The sequence below is a fragment of the Typopeltis vanoorti genome, chromosome 7, assembly GCF_054136105.1.
Source record: "Typopeltis vanoorti isolate ZY-2024b chromosome 7, IOZ_Tvanoo_1.0, whole genome shotgun sequence".
Taxonomy (NCBI): domain Eukaryota; kingdom Metazoa; phylum Arthropoda; class Arachnida; order Uropygi; family Thelyphonidae; genus Typopeltis; species Typopeltis vanoorti.
The window spans coordinates 124,188,524-124,204,490 of NC_143555.1; positions in this window are offsets into that span (position 1 = coordinate 124,188,524).

Sequence of the window (15,967 nt, forward strand, 5' to 3'; positions counted from 1 at the left end):
CAATTATTGAAGCCACATCTGAAATAGAAAGGTTTTTACTGAGAACTCTACTTTGTTTCATACATTGAGAAAAATCAATGCATGGAACAAAGCTAAGGTTTCTTTCTATGTGTGCACATGCAAAGTTAAACATTCATTTTGAGTTGTTTAGCTGCAAAATATATCTTTGCAACATATCATGAACTTAATGCTTATAATATTAAGCCATATTGAGTTTCATGAAATTTGCTGTTGACCTGTTTTGGAATGAAGTTGGATGAATTGTGTAAGAGCAGTCTCAAACAAAGTACTTGGATTTCCATGGATTGGGATGTTTGGAATTATCCTAGAGCTATGAAATCAATGTGTTTGTCTGATTTGTATGTGTATTCATTGCCTGTTTAGTAATCTAAATCTTTACATTATTTTCTATTAACAGTGTTTTCCCTCCAAGCCACTCTTATTTTTTAGGAGTTCAACATTGTCACTTATGTTGGTCTTCTAAAGCACTTAACTGCATCAATTCACATCGATCTCAATCTTCTTCCTCTAGGTCATTTACTAGTATCCTTTCCCCATTCTATTTAAGCAACCAAAACCTTAGATTAGCTCTTTTCATATTTTTGAATGCAAACAATGTCAAGTTCCTTAATATCTTCAATTTTTTTTTTTTCATATTATGTCATTGATGCATCTGTTCACTCCTTTTACCACCCTCCCTCCCATTTTTGCTAAGATGCCATCTCCACTAAAAAATAGGGCCTAAATAGTTTATTTGTTCTACAAGTTCTTCACTGAGAATGTAGTACATAGCAAGTGCTTTCACTTGTTCAAGGAAAGTAAGTTATACTTGCCAATGTATATTTTTGTTTTAATCCTTTACTCAAATGTACACAGACAAAAGTTTTGCATGTGAAGCATCTTAATGATTAGGTTACTTGTATATATAGGTTGGCTTAACATCAAATTCTCATCCCATAATGCATTGTATATACACACATTTAGGTATATATTGCCATGCATTATGCAAGTGCCACTACCTAAGCCAGTTTTGACCTTTGAAGTCTCATTAGTGGGAGCTAGAGCTGTGGAGATATTGGGATCTAAATCAATGCAGAAGTTATTTTCCATATACAAGTAACAAAATGGTGTATGTCACCATATTAAAATGCATAACTTTTATCCATAGCAGTTTTTTTGTTTGGTTAGAAAGTAACTTAAGAATAAATTGAATTTTTTTTTTTTTTTTTTAATCCTTTACCCACATCTAAACCAATAAATATGCACATGTATCTTCAGCTAGTTTACATGTATTTAGAGGCAGTTGATTTTGCATCAATTATTCTCAGTAATAGGTGGTTATCCTTTCCATAATGCATGGCAATATACTTGTTTTAAAAGGAGTGTGCTGTGCATTATGAGACAGTGAGTTTCATGTGAAATCAACTAGTTAACAAGTAGCCTGGTAGTGAAGATACTTCATTTGGGGGACTTTTGTTTACTTACACTTGAATAAAGGATTATGATAGCACTTCAATTCCTTGTTAAGTATAACTTACAAGATGCAGTTGATTTCATATTTTCTTTTTATTGCTATTTTCATGCCAAATTTTGTTACAGGAATTAGAGCTCAGTTGGATCTCTTGGACATCAGTGTGAATGCCCAGTGATAACGGTAGCAAGTTTACGGAAACTTGCCACCCTTATCTGTTCTACCAAAGAAGAGCTTCCTCCTCTCTCAGTGACTAGAGTATATAAAGTACTCTATTCCTGCAAGCTGGCTTACTTCAGACAGACGGGTAGATCAGCAACCATCTGTTTAGAACACAAATCGCACATCTGCAATCAGAACTATGACCCATCTGGCCTTGCAGACCATGTTTTGGATACAACCCACAGGATCTCCTGGAAAAAACCACCATGCTGCACCAAAGTAAATTCAAAAAAGAAAGTCTGTTTTTAGAATGTGTGGAGGCACTCAGAAATCAACTGAATTTAAATAAATACAGTCACGTAAAACTTCCCAAAATTTGGAAAACATTAATATCAGATATCCCACTTTACATCTTAGGCCACCTACAAATACCCATAGAGGGTGCACCACCTAGATTGGACTTTAGTCACCCATGCGTTTCACTTAGTATTGTGTTGTATTTGACTTGTATTTGTGACTGAGACAAAGAATATTTACAGCACTAGGAAAGGATTTTTAATCCTTTCCTAGTGCTGTAAATATTCTATTAAACTTCCAACATGATGTCCTCCAAACACTTAAGCCTCAACACATGGAAACAGATCTTCCAAAGTAGTTGGTGCTATGTTATTCATTAAAAAAAAAAAAAACTGAAGGAGAGACCAGAGTTTCAGCATAGTGAAATTTCTAGTGTAACATCTTTTTTTCCAGTTCATTAACATGTATCTTATTGGATTTTAGCAGTTGTTATATCCTTATCAAATTGCTAGATTTAAAAGTGGGGAGGGGGGCTATCTCCACTTACAAGCAAACCATTTTATAACCTTCTGAATATCAGAGCATCCTATGGTTCACATGTTTAGGCCACCTACTTGCTTCCTCTGTAGGATTAGTTGTAAGATATATCATTTTTATTGGAATCTGAGACAAATTTAAGAACTCCTTGAACCATGGTGCATAATTTTTTCATTTGTTTCCTTTTGAATTATATTATGTTATGAAACTAAACCTGACCTGGTTTGACATTGCTCAAATATAGCAAGCAGAAGTGATGAGAATGGTTTCACAAATTAAATGGTCCAATTAATGTTTTGATATTACTTCATGTGTTTGATAATCTGAAAAAATAAAACTTATAGAGTCTCTTGTACTCTAGGCGACTTGGGAAGAAACAGAACAGATCTCATCTTCTGCTTGATGTGTTCGTTTTTTTTTTCTGGCTCAACTGTTACATGTATGGCTAATTAATGTTATGGTAATTGTGTCAATCTTATAGAATAATTTAAGTAACTTAAATTTGTCATGTCTCCCTCTCCTCCATCTGTTAACTAAACTCTGCAACCCACTCACCTACAGTCTATCCTCATAGGGAGCATTCCACACACTTGACACTAGTTTTGTCACCCGTCTCTGAGTCTTCTCCACCACTTCCTGATCTCCAAGAAATCCAGGTGACAAAACTGTGCACAGTAGTCGAGACGAGGCTGAATCATAGCCTTATAAACAAGGATAATAACCTTTTTATTTTATTATTATTTATTTTGATTTTTTATGGTGCAAAGAAATCAATGGTCATACTGTGCCAGGACACAGATCATAGCAGTACATCTGGTAATTGGTTAGTAGGACAATCGCAAACATCTATGTCCTTGGCAGAAACCTGCAGCCTCTTGGCTGGAGAGCAGATACGCTAACCACACGGCCAACTAGTCTGGCAATCTCCTTTATCTTTACTTGTCAATGTGTTCTTCAACATCCAAGTAATCCTTTGAGCTATTTTTTTAACTTTTGGAATATATCCTGAACTTCAAATCTCTATCCTCCATCATCCTATCCTTGTCAATATCCTGTAATCAGTATGATCAATATGATGCCAAGTATGTAATCTTTTCACCTTGAAGTTCATTACCTTACATTTTGCAACATTGAATTGACAACTATTGTTTGTCCTTTGACCACACTGCTAATTTATTTAAATGATCCTGCAGGATGTCAACTGTTGTCCTTCCCAGTTTTGCATCATCAGCAAACAACCGAATAACTCCCCCTTAAATCATTCTATATATATCACTAATATACAAATTAAATAGTGGCTTTAGTACAGAGCCCTGAGGTACTCCACTAGTCACTCTCATTTATCTTGATTCCATTCCACCATCTACTACTGTCTCGTGTTTGTCAGTCTCCCCCCCCCCCCCAATCCATGCCACCAGTCTTATATCCATTCCCATTTTCTCTAACTTATGTAAGTTTTCCATGCCTTTTTGTAAAATTTGCCAGTGTCATGGTGTAGCCATTTCTTTTATTCAATTTTGCTGTCATATAAGAACAAACTTCTTGCACATGATACAAGAAAAAATTGAAAGTGAGTAGTTTGAGGTTGAGTTGTTTTAAGTTCTGCTGATTGATTCCAAAAAGTCAGGTTTTTGCTTACTGGGATAAAGCATAGTACTCCCCCCCCCCCTTCGCGCGCACACTTTTTTCATTTGTTCTTCCAGATGGGCATTCACTGATCTTCCAGTTTATTTGTAATAAAAGAACTTCAAAAACATGGAGTTCTATATATGCCTGGAACTGAGAGTGGGAGAAAGTCAGTCTTTAGAATAGCAAGCAAGAGTGGTCAGCTTGATAGGAGTTTAAAAGCAGTGTGAAGATTATTTCTTTAAAGTTCTGGCTATTTTTTATAAGTTGTCTCTCATATATATATATATATATATATATATATATATATATATCAAGAATGATAATAGGATTGGTATTATCATATGTAAGAAGAGAATTATGGGCTAGAGGTTAATTCTGGTTGAACTATAGCTATTGCATGCTGAATATAGTTAATTTAGTTGTGAGAGAAGCTTTGTTAGAACAGAAGTTAATGGTTCTCCTAACTAGCTCTTATAATACCATATTATTGTGTAGGGAGAGAGAGATGAGAAAATTTTTGAATTTATCAGCTCTTATTACTTTTCAGTAATTAGTGAGAGAAAATGTCTGTTGGGAAAGATTTACTTCCCCACACCATATGTCTTTGACAAAAGTGAAAGGATTTTATTAGTTAAATCAGTATTTAAACTATTTAGCCAGAAATGTGAATAGCTTAAGCTATCAAGATTTTTTTGTTTGTTGTTGCAGGGGGGGGGGGGAGAGTTTAGGAGACAAATATTGCTATTCTCTACTAAGAAACCCTAACACATATGGAACTGGCTGAAGAAAGGGCTGGAAAAAGTTCTAGTTGAATTAGTATCAAATCCTATAATAGTCTATTATAGCACTATGGAAGCAAATCCCATTCATAGTCTTTCATTCTGCTAAACTTAAAAATGAGCTTCGCTCAGCATTTAAGACTAAATATGCAAAATAATGTTTACAAGTAATAAATTACATTCTGTAATGCTTATTTTATTATTGGTTTAATTTTCATTTTGGCATGTAAAGCTTTAGCTCAACCAACTTTTAGAAATTGGTAGGTAACCTCTACTCACTGATAACTGACAGTAGTAGAGGTTTCAATGAGAGCACTGAAACCTCTACCCTGACAGTTAAGGGTAGAGACAGGTGTCTGATGACTTTGGACACAGTGAGGTGAGAGTACCTTAGATAACAGCTATCATCTCATGATACCCTAAATCATATTGTCTGAAATAGTGAATTCTGCTGTGGATTTTTCTGAGTTTTGGGATCAAAATTCCGAGGTTCTGGGATGAAAATATTGTTTTATTACTTATTTGCACCAAAGATCAACAAACTCAGGAAATTGGCTAAAAGGAATTCGTGTTTTTTTTTTTTTTAAGTTTGCAACTAAAATTAATTAAACCAGTCTCTTTTGGAGGGAATCTAGCATTATGAAACCAGAAACATTGCCACAAGGCTATTAATGCACAAATTTACTGCTGCTGCAGTAAATTTGTGCATAGCACATTTTGAATAAGATAACCTGTAAGTTTTTTTTTTTTTTTTTTTACAAAGGTACTTGCTTCTATATTAAAGCAAATGCCTGAGTGGGTAGCATTCCTGTTTGCCAACAGACACAGTTTGTTTGAATCTCACTGTAGGGAGGAAATTTTCATTGCCTGATGTCATATAACTGCCCTGATTATTGAAGCAGCTTATAAAAGTTGCATGTTTGGTCTCTATAGCAGAATTATGTAAAAAAAAAATAGAAAGGAACCTTACCTCATTCAAGTACTGTAAGGTTTATAGCCTTATTTTGGGTGCTAATGTTTATTATTGCTTATTAACGTTGGTAGTTTTAAAACTACCATTAGAGTTCATAATGTATTCTCGAGTACATTTATCTTCCTAACAATGCTATTAGTAAATAGTGAGACATGTAGAATTTTAATTTGTTATAAATCCCACAAATGTAATTTACCATTCTCCTAATAGTTTGGTTTTAAGTATTGCTATCTAGAAGAACTTGAGTGTGGAGAAAACTATGTAATGCAGAAAATATACGATGAAATGTAAAACATTTACAAATTTTTGTCATTTTAGCTTTTAAATACCAACTGATGTTGCAAATGATAAACAATACCACTAGTTTCCTTACCTATCAGTTTCGCATCCTAATTTTGAATTATTTATAATCTTTTTTTAGAAACTTAAGTTTTAAAAGTCAATAAGATTATTGGATTGTTACATTTTAATTTGTTTTATTTGCTTTTTGTGTGTTGAAAAGGAAAAGTTTACGAGCCTGTGATACTGTAAGGTAATGAGTATAGTTAAGTCCTTTATATTATAAATTGACAAATTATATTCTTGTTTAATCCTTTATCCAAGTTGATATTGCAAATCAGCTTGGATAAAGGATTAAACCATGTGGGTATCTTCATGACTAGACCACTTGTATATAGGTTGTTGACTTTATCAATTGCCTTATCTCATAATGCAAATCACTTCCTTTCAGATGTGTTGCTATGATTTATGGGAAAGGTCACTACATAGATTAGTTTCAACCTTATTGTGGTTTTATCTGTGGGAGAGGATCCATGAAGTTACCAAGGTCGGATTAATACAGAAGTCTAATCTTGGTATCTTTCTAGGTCTGGCTCCCATTGATGAAACCTCAGTAAAGGTCAAAACCAGTCTGAGTAGTGATTCCTGTTATTATTACCAAAATAACTATTACAAATTTATTATTTGCAGCCAAATATCATGCCTAAAACAGTAATAATAAACTTTTTAGTAACCATGGACATCAGACAACAGAGACTTAATTCACTTTTGATGAGTTTGACATGGATTTCAATAGCGAAGGAGTGAATGATTTAAATTTTTATAATTATTAAAATTGTGATTATAAGAGGAAAGTTGTCAGTGACTGATTTTGGTCTTCATGTTGTGATTTAAATCTGACACAATACTCAGGCATTTTTTCCTTTTTTTTTTTTCTCCTCTCCTTGCAAGGTTTAACAACTGTTTATAACAAACTTGATAATTAAAATGACCAAAGCTAAAACAAAAAAAGCACGTGATTGTAGATTGAAATGAACAAATATAAATATTTTCAAGGTGGGAAGACTACTTTAAATCCTGTATAACTATTAGCTAATGTATAAAAATGCAGAATATTCAAAAATATATAGTAATATCTAAGAATTTTATATGAAAGAGCATAAAATGAATCAATTCCTGAGTGACAATGTTTTATAATGTGAATGTGTTCATACTGTTATTTCATTTTGGGGACCCTTTATCAAGAAGCTATTGAGAAAGATGAGTTAGATTAATATTGTTTCAGAAGATTATATATTTTATCACTAAGCCTGCCACATACACCTCCAATTGTTTAATTAAATTAACATTAATAACGTCAATATTTTTCATTGTATTTGCTTGACTTAGACATCAAAGATTTTATTTTCCCCCGTTATAGGCTACTAGTAATTATTATTATTATTTTTTTTGTATGCAGAAACTTATTTAAATTCCTGTTAAAAATCTGAGGTGTATTTTCTGTAAAAATTAAGATTCCCTCCATGTGAGCAAACCATTAAATTTTGATTAAAAAATTCTTGTCTCCTGATTTGAGTTTGTCAGCATAAAGTGTTTAACATCTTATACCTGACCTTTCAATGCTGCACTTTTTTTTTTATATATCATCGTAACCTTTACATGCTACCTTCTAACTGCATCTATTTTGATTATTATAAATTAACTTTCTTAATTTCAAGCCAGCTTGGTAATAGAAATGCAGCTTCAGTATGCTTTTATAGTAAAAGCATGTAACTTTTTGACTTTCAGGTCAGTTCATTTCTTAGATATTAGGCCACATTAACAAAACTCTTGGATTTTATACCAAAATTATGGTGAATTTTATAAAACAGGATCAATAATAAAACTATCTCAAGAATGGATATAGGCTCAAAAGCATTATTTTCTTAAATACTTATGCCATTTACTTAGGATATCCATACTGTTTTTAATATAAGCTTGACCTGCTCTATAAAAGCAAATAGATATGCAAACCTTGTTTATCATTATAATGTAAATCACTACCAAAAGTATTTAAAGTTGTCTGTATTTTATTATTCTGTATTGCTTGAAATTGATTATTAGGACATATTACAAAATTCATTTAATGTTGAACCTGATCATAATGTGAGACGGTGGGTCATTCTTGCTCACAGTCTGTCAGGTGTGTGTGTGTGTGTACATGGGCAGTTATCCCCTTTCAAAAGAAAACTTCTATCTTCACAACTGAGATTAGATTAAGTTACTTGATGCTGCTTAGAAAAGCGTCTTAAGTTATTGGAGTTCATTAGATGGAATGTGAAGTGAGGCCTCTTTCCCAGGCATTTAACACATGACAAAAACCACTAGGTCATTGAACCTGATTTCTTTATGTATCTTAATTCTCACTCTAAATATCACAACTTTCCAATGATTTAGCTAATCATGGCGAAAACTGTACTATCTGAGTTGAACATTATCATGAAAAAAATTGGAAAAATATTTTTTTTTCAAGAATGTTTTACAAACCTAAAGTGTGGTTTGCCCACAATTACAGATGTCTTCACCTGAGTAGAATCTCTACTAAATTATGTTAATTGAGAGCAAGTATTTTGACCCATTCATCCAAGTGGACATCTGATTATCTATCTGTTATCCAATCTTGAGGAGCTCTGCATTATCCAGGTTGAACTTGAACATTGTTTGAGGGGGATGCCTGGCTTATATGCACCAGACTTTTCATAAAATCCTAGGCTGTGGATTTCAGTAGGTAGTGTTCTGGCATAGGCTTCTGTGGCTGGAGGTCTTTGAACACCTTGCGTGAAAAAGTTGAAATGAAATGTGAGCACTTGCCTATTCATTTCCATTTTTTTCGTAGTCTTGTAAGTTTTTCACCTTTTATATTTCGTTCTTTCACATTTTTTTTTTTGTTAGGAAACTAGGGCCAACAGTGAAAATTCTGTTAATGGAACATTCATGCTTATTGGAATCGAAGTTACAAACATAAGGACATACGTCATAAATGGAAAAGAAATGGTTAGAAGAAGAAAATACCATATTAACATAATTACTTTTACTGAAATGAAGGCAAAAACAGGTGAGATACTTTTAAATAATATAATAACTAAGATGTTAGGCAGGTGCTAGTGATCAGCGAAGGAAGAAACAGGTATAATGTTCGCTACTAAACACAAAAATGAACTTATTGAATGGCAGGCAGTTTCGGGTATAGCAAAGTTAAATTTTAAAATGGGAAATTGGACAGACTTATTTTGTCCCTATATTCTTGCAAAAGGTTCTAGTAGGAGAGGAGTACAGGAATTTTTAAAATCTTATTAAAGAGGGAAGCTGATATTTAAGGCAAAGACTGTTTGTTGAAGATCTAAATAGATAGAAATGTTTTGGGGAAATTTGAAGAAAAGAGGTCATAAGGTAAATACTTGATTCATGCTTTAGACATGAAGTCATTACTAATACCATCTTCCAACATAAAGATGGACATAAATTCATGTAGAGAACATAAGAAAAGTCATATCATTGGTGATAGTTATATTTTCATAGTAGTTCATGATACAAATACAGGGGATTTGAAGTAGGAAAATCAGTTTAGTTTTAATGAGGATAAAAATTAGTATCACACTGAAATGAAATATAAAAATTTATAAAAAAAAAAAAAAAATTAATCAGTCAAGGATCTTTTAGAATGTAAAGTAGACCCAATATATTAACAAACATAAACTTTAAAGATGGGAAGAAAACTTAGAAGAGGCAGTCTAAGAGAAGAAGAAATAAAAGTTCTTAGCATATGAGTCAGCATGTGCACTTAGGGATTATATATAGAAAAAGTTGGAGAGTACCTGGTTAGTACTGTAACCAAATGGCCAACTATTCAAGTACTTGTAGTTGAACTACAGTTTTGCAGTTCACTATCAACAGATAGGAGATCTAGTCTCTAGAGGTGGTTAAGTACAACTTACAGAGTAGGTATTAGCTTTACAACTGAAAAACAATTTTCTAATCAATATACAGGTATCCCTCTATGTTACACGTATATCAAAATCGCGTTAATCAAATCTAATAATCAATGGTAAAAATTACGATTCGTCCATGATAGATTACTGTATTATTTATTCGTTTTATATGGTACTATTTTAGGAAAGATAAAAAATGAATGCAAAGTAAATGTTTAATAAATACTTGTACCTACATTATTTACTGCAATTTTTTTATCAAAAGAAGTTATCAAGAGTCATTTGAACAGTTTTAGTTTTTTTCTTATCGGCACATAAATTCTAGATAACAAGCAAAATGATTCTCCAGACCTTGGCAAACAAGCAAAGAAAGAAAAAACACTGCAAATATAATACATGATGGTACAAATTAAGTGGATATTGAATCCAACATTATTTCATAGCTGAATATAGAAACTACAAGAGTTTCATGCCGAATGTATAGAAACTAAAAGTTTCGGTGGCTGCAATCATAAGCAACCTTATAGGCAACTGTTAGTAAAGGTGGAGTAAGCTCCAGATCACTTTCCTTACTATTTTCCATAATGAAAAGCACATCTCCTAGAGGACATATATGATAAATAAGCCTTTGGCTCTCTATTTCAGTATAATACATGATAGTTTATTTATTTTTCAGTTACAATCTAGAAATTGAACAAAGAATAAAAACAACAATTAAACCACTCTATACTGACATCGGAGGTTGCGGTATCTCTCAGATACAATTTACTGTTAAATATCACAAACCTTTACATAACGTGTTAAACTAAACTGACAGCAAAAAAAACAGTGTGGAATATCACTCGTAACATATGAATGCACTACTCATAACCTCCAAGCTATTCACTGAATTGTGTAAAAATGTTTATATATTAAACGTTTTGCATGTATCTGTCAGATCGGCTGCGAGCCCTGCAGGGTTAAAGGCACGTTAATCAAAACTCTTGCCACGTATATCAAGGGATTGTTGCGTTAAGCAAGGGATACCTGTACTTGCTTGCAGTGAGAGCCAGGATGAACTGTTTTCTGGGAAGTTGAATTTGCCATAATTCCAAAATATCTGAGGTTCAAAATATACGTGTTTGGAAAAATAGATGTTTGAAGTCGGTGCATAAATGTGTATATAGTGCCCATAGATTTATTAGATATACAACCTTTGCAAAATTGCTTTAATTGTTTACTTCATTGCTGAGGTAACTAAGACAATGTGGAATCAGTACATGTGCCAAATGTGTGTTCATAGCTGGTTTTTTTCAAGAAAAAAAAAATCTGCCTCCAACAGATTAATCCTCAATACCTCTAGAGACCTGAGATTGGCTTATTCATCTAAGATAGATGAGACATTATATAGTGTAGGGGAAAGGTAAATATTATTCGCCTACTTATATGATTACATAGCCATGTACTTATGAAAATTCCAATTTGTGGATCATTCTCACCACCACTAATTATGTTGAATGTCATTTGATTTCAACGTACAGTACCAACTGTAACAGAAATGCATCATTGTTATTATTAAGAGCGACCTCCAGGGAGTCAGGGACTGATTGAGGAAGGCCACACATAACACACCTACTTATTCTTGAATTCATTCACACTGCTTGCACATACCACATCCAAAGGCAATCCATTCCAATCACACACTGCCCTAAGAGAAAAATCTAGTCCCCTGCCCCTTCCTTAGCAGAATTCATTCTCGGCTTCCAGTGATGCCCTCTCACTTGTGACAAGATACATAAATTGTATCTTGCCACAAGTAATGTTATTAACTATACATAATCACTTTTCAGATCATCTCGGACTTGATACTCTTTTAAAGGGGGGGATTTTTTATAAATCTGTACAAGGTCCTTTCCTCTATATCAACAAAATTTTATCAAAAATTACAATGCTTAATTCTCAAAGATTTTTTTTTTAAATCCTAAAGTGCACTATGAATATCAAGTACAAATTAAGAGTTCATTAAATTTCCTATGAAGAATTTTCTTGTTTTTAGATCTCCAGAATGATCAAATGCTGACATTTCTATGTTGCCTTCATCACTCAAATATCCACCTATATCTTGGCATTTTCTCTGTTATTTTTTACATCAAATATTTGTTTGTCCAAAATGAGTCAATCACAAAGAAGAATTTAGTAAACAGCAACTTAGAGAAGAAGATTAGACTGTTTATTCTTGGTGAAAAATAATATGGGGGAGAGTTTACTGACAAGAAAGAAAGTAGGTACCAAGTTATATATTTTAGGATCTTTGAAATTGGTTTAGAGATTCCAGAAATGTATGGGACTCTGCATACAGGGAGAGTCTTTTTTTTTAGGAACAGGCTTGTGTATAATGATATGTTAGACCTTTTGGAATGAAGTCATTCTGCTGCATAATTCTTTGAATATTGTCATTTTCTAGTTTAAGGTTATGAAGTTTAGAGCAGACAGTGTGAAAAGCATTTTGATGATGCTGTTTTGTTGAGATGCGTAGTCTTTGTTTATGTAAGTAGACAGAAGAGGATGTACTTTTGTTTCTTCAGATAAAGTAGCCTGAATGCTTAACAAAATTGAATTACATGACTATATCTGGAGGGAATACATGTGGAAAACAATTGAAAGGTTTTGCCTTATTAGTAAACAAGGACTGAATGCTGAAACTGATATCTGTAGGTTATAAGGATGTTTATTTTTGCCAAGAAATCTTAATTTTTTTTTTTTTTTACAAATGAATGGGAATGGAAAGGAGTGCCTAAGAGCCATACCAGAAACTTTGCTAACCACTTCTTTATGAATTTCTAGTTGACCACAGAAATGAGAAGTTCTGCCAAAATGAGTTTTCAATTTCTTAATAGGTAGTATGGCTGAGTGGTCTAAGATGCTGGTTTTAGGCACCATTTTCATTTGGCTGTGGGTTCCCATCACTGCCATTACTTTTGGTGATGCATGCTGGATGAAATGCATGATTGTGAGCTCACAGCTAAGTAACTGTTTTAATATTGATTTAATGATCTTTAGATAAGTAGGGATTTGTAGTAAGCATTTTTGTGTATGATTGTGTGCATTTATTTTTGATATATTTATACTGTGTACAATAAACTTATTCATGATGCTAATGCAAATGAGAACAACAGTCGCCAAGACATCTTTGTACAGGGAGTTGATATGGGGGATTTTATGAAATCTATTCATTATCAAGAGAAAATAGATTGTGGTATGAAAGTGGCAGTGGAGAGAGAATGTGTTGTAGCTGTTTTATGAGCTACAAATGGAAGACTTGTTGGAAGCGAGAGAATGAAGTAGCGAAAGTTAGTACTGAAAGCCATGAAACTGAAAGTATTGGAGTGAATGGAGTTCTGGGTTTAAACAATGATGAAAGAAATGTGAAAGAGTATAAATGAAGTGATTGAAAGTAGCAGCAAGATAATGTATGTGAAAATTGTGGTGGCAGAAGTTCAGGGAAATGGAGAAAACCGGAATAAAGAATAGCTCATTTGCATGTAGTCCTTCACAGGACAATGTGTGATTGAAAGGTTGCAGAACAGCAAGAGATTAGTCAAACTGAGAACAGTAAAAAAAGCAAAAGGTCCAAAGCCAAAAAGAAAATTATAAGAATAAACTAGAGAAAGAGCATAAGCAGATAATTTTTACTGCAATTTTATGTTAAGTGGACTACTTCATGAAAGGGCTACAAAATCTTGTTTCCCTGATGCAGAAATTAATAGTATTAAGTGAAAGAATTGTTTCAGCTGGAAAACCAGTGACCTAAGAGAAGTATAGTATGAGGGAGGATGTGAAAGTCATTGGAAGAAGAGCAAGAAGGTGAAGTTTGTGAGTCTGTTGCCAACTATGATACAGGCACAAACTGAGAAGGAGGGCAATAGTAGATAATGAATGAATACATAAGTGTGCAGAAGGAATGATGTAGAGTTTATAGACCTATGGCCTGGGTTTGATGGATGTAAAGATTTATACAATGCTGATGGACTGCACTTAAATGGATTCGGAGTTAGATGCCGAGAGAGAGAGAGAGAGAGAGCTTTGTTCATTGATAGTGTGGAAGTGCAAAGTCAGGAAAACTGAAACAATTAGGGTAGATGCAGACAAGTATGTGTGAAAGCACCCATGAAGCAAATCAGTGAAAATGACCAACCGATGCAGAACCTAGTCTCTCAAGCAAAAATATTGAATAGGGTGATCTTTCCTCCTATAGAATTTATACACTTACTGAGAAATAATTATAATTACTTAAAACAGAATGCGACAGAGGCTACTTGGGACATGAGTGTGTTGGATCTTGTTATAGGGTCAGAAGATCTGTCCATAACTAAGGTGGCTACATTGCCTCCAATTGAGGAAAGCGGTCTTGGGAGGTAGCAAAACTTATGGAAAGCCCAGTTAAGGAGTATGTGGAACTATAAGGCATGTTATTATGATACACTTAGGAGGCAACTTGAAGCAGTACCATAACATAAAGATCTGCAAGGGAAAGATGTTGACAATGCATGGGGGATAGTCAAAGGGTACCTGGAGCAAGCAATATCACATTATATACCCAAGGTGAAGAGGGTAAATCAGATAGAAATTATATGAATGAGTAATATCAATGAACTGAAAACAAAGAAAATGTTGCGGAGGATATATAAGGAGAAAGGCAACCGGCTAACTCACAAACAATACAAAGGTCAGGCAAGAAAGATGACTAGCATGGTAAGGAGGAAGCGAAAATCAGATCACGATAAGAAATTAGCCAAGCAGGCAAAAGAAATCGCAGAGATTTTTTGTTATGTGACAAGTAAGAGGAAGAATGACTATACATATAAATAATAAGAACCTTAACCTGCCCACAGTACTATATTGACATACTATAAACCTATATTACTGTGGGTGGGAGATGACAGTTAGTTATATGAGGAATGCACAGAACAGAATAGGAAAGGGACATTTGAGGAATGAGAAAGCATAATGTGAACAGTTGAACGGTTGAAGTGTTTAATGAGCTATTAGAGTATTTCATTCTTGCAAGTATGATATGTACAAAGCATGGATGAGAACTGAATAGTGAAGAGGAACTAAGTAACTTGATGCTAACAAGATAATTGGACTTATCTTCTAAAAATCTTATTCCCCAAAGAAGAATAACCAATGTTAAAAGCAGAACTCTTTTAGCTCTGGCTTCTAATCACTTTCAGAAGTTACTTTCCACCTTTAGCCTCCACTTCATAGCTGAGCCCATGACTGTTAGTGATTCCAGAAGCATTGGGGGGGGGGGGGGTTAGTTAGTATTTTTTTTTTTTTTTTTTTTTGTTATAGGATTAAAACCTTAGTTTTCAGGAGAAGGAATCATACTTGTTTAGATCTAGGATCAACTAACTTGAAAACCAGCTGGAAAAAAGGGCCTAGAAAAGTTAGTTTCAGTAATTGATTATAGGAAATGTCTTTCTTCTGGCAGTCTAGTGCTTTGGAAGAAAACATCTTCACAGGGTTAGACAGGCACCACATATATATAATTTTGTTCAAGTATGTTTTGTTCTTTCTTCTTAATATTTTCAAAATTTTTTCACACTTCTCTTTTGCCATACATTTTATATTGTTCATCTACATGATGATCATTTCCTATTATCTGCTATACACTCATGGTGTTAGTAAAGACCCATATTTTCTGTCCCCTGGATTTCTTTCACTTCGAGAACAGAAATCCAGGAAGCTTACCACCTGTGTCCATTTCCTTCAGATTTTCTCACATTTCTGTAACTCTGGGGTTCCTTTCTTTCCCTACTGCTACTGTTAGGTTTTTTAACTTGAATCACTTTCTTTTCCTCAGTTGCTGATTCTATTGACTTGAATTCTT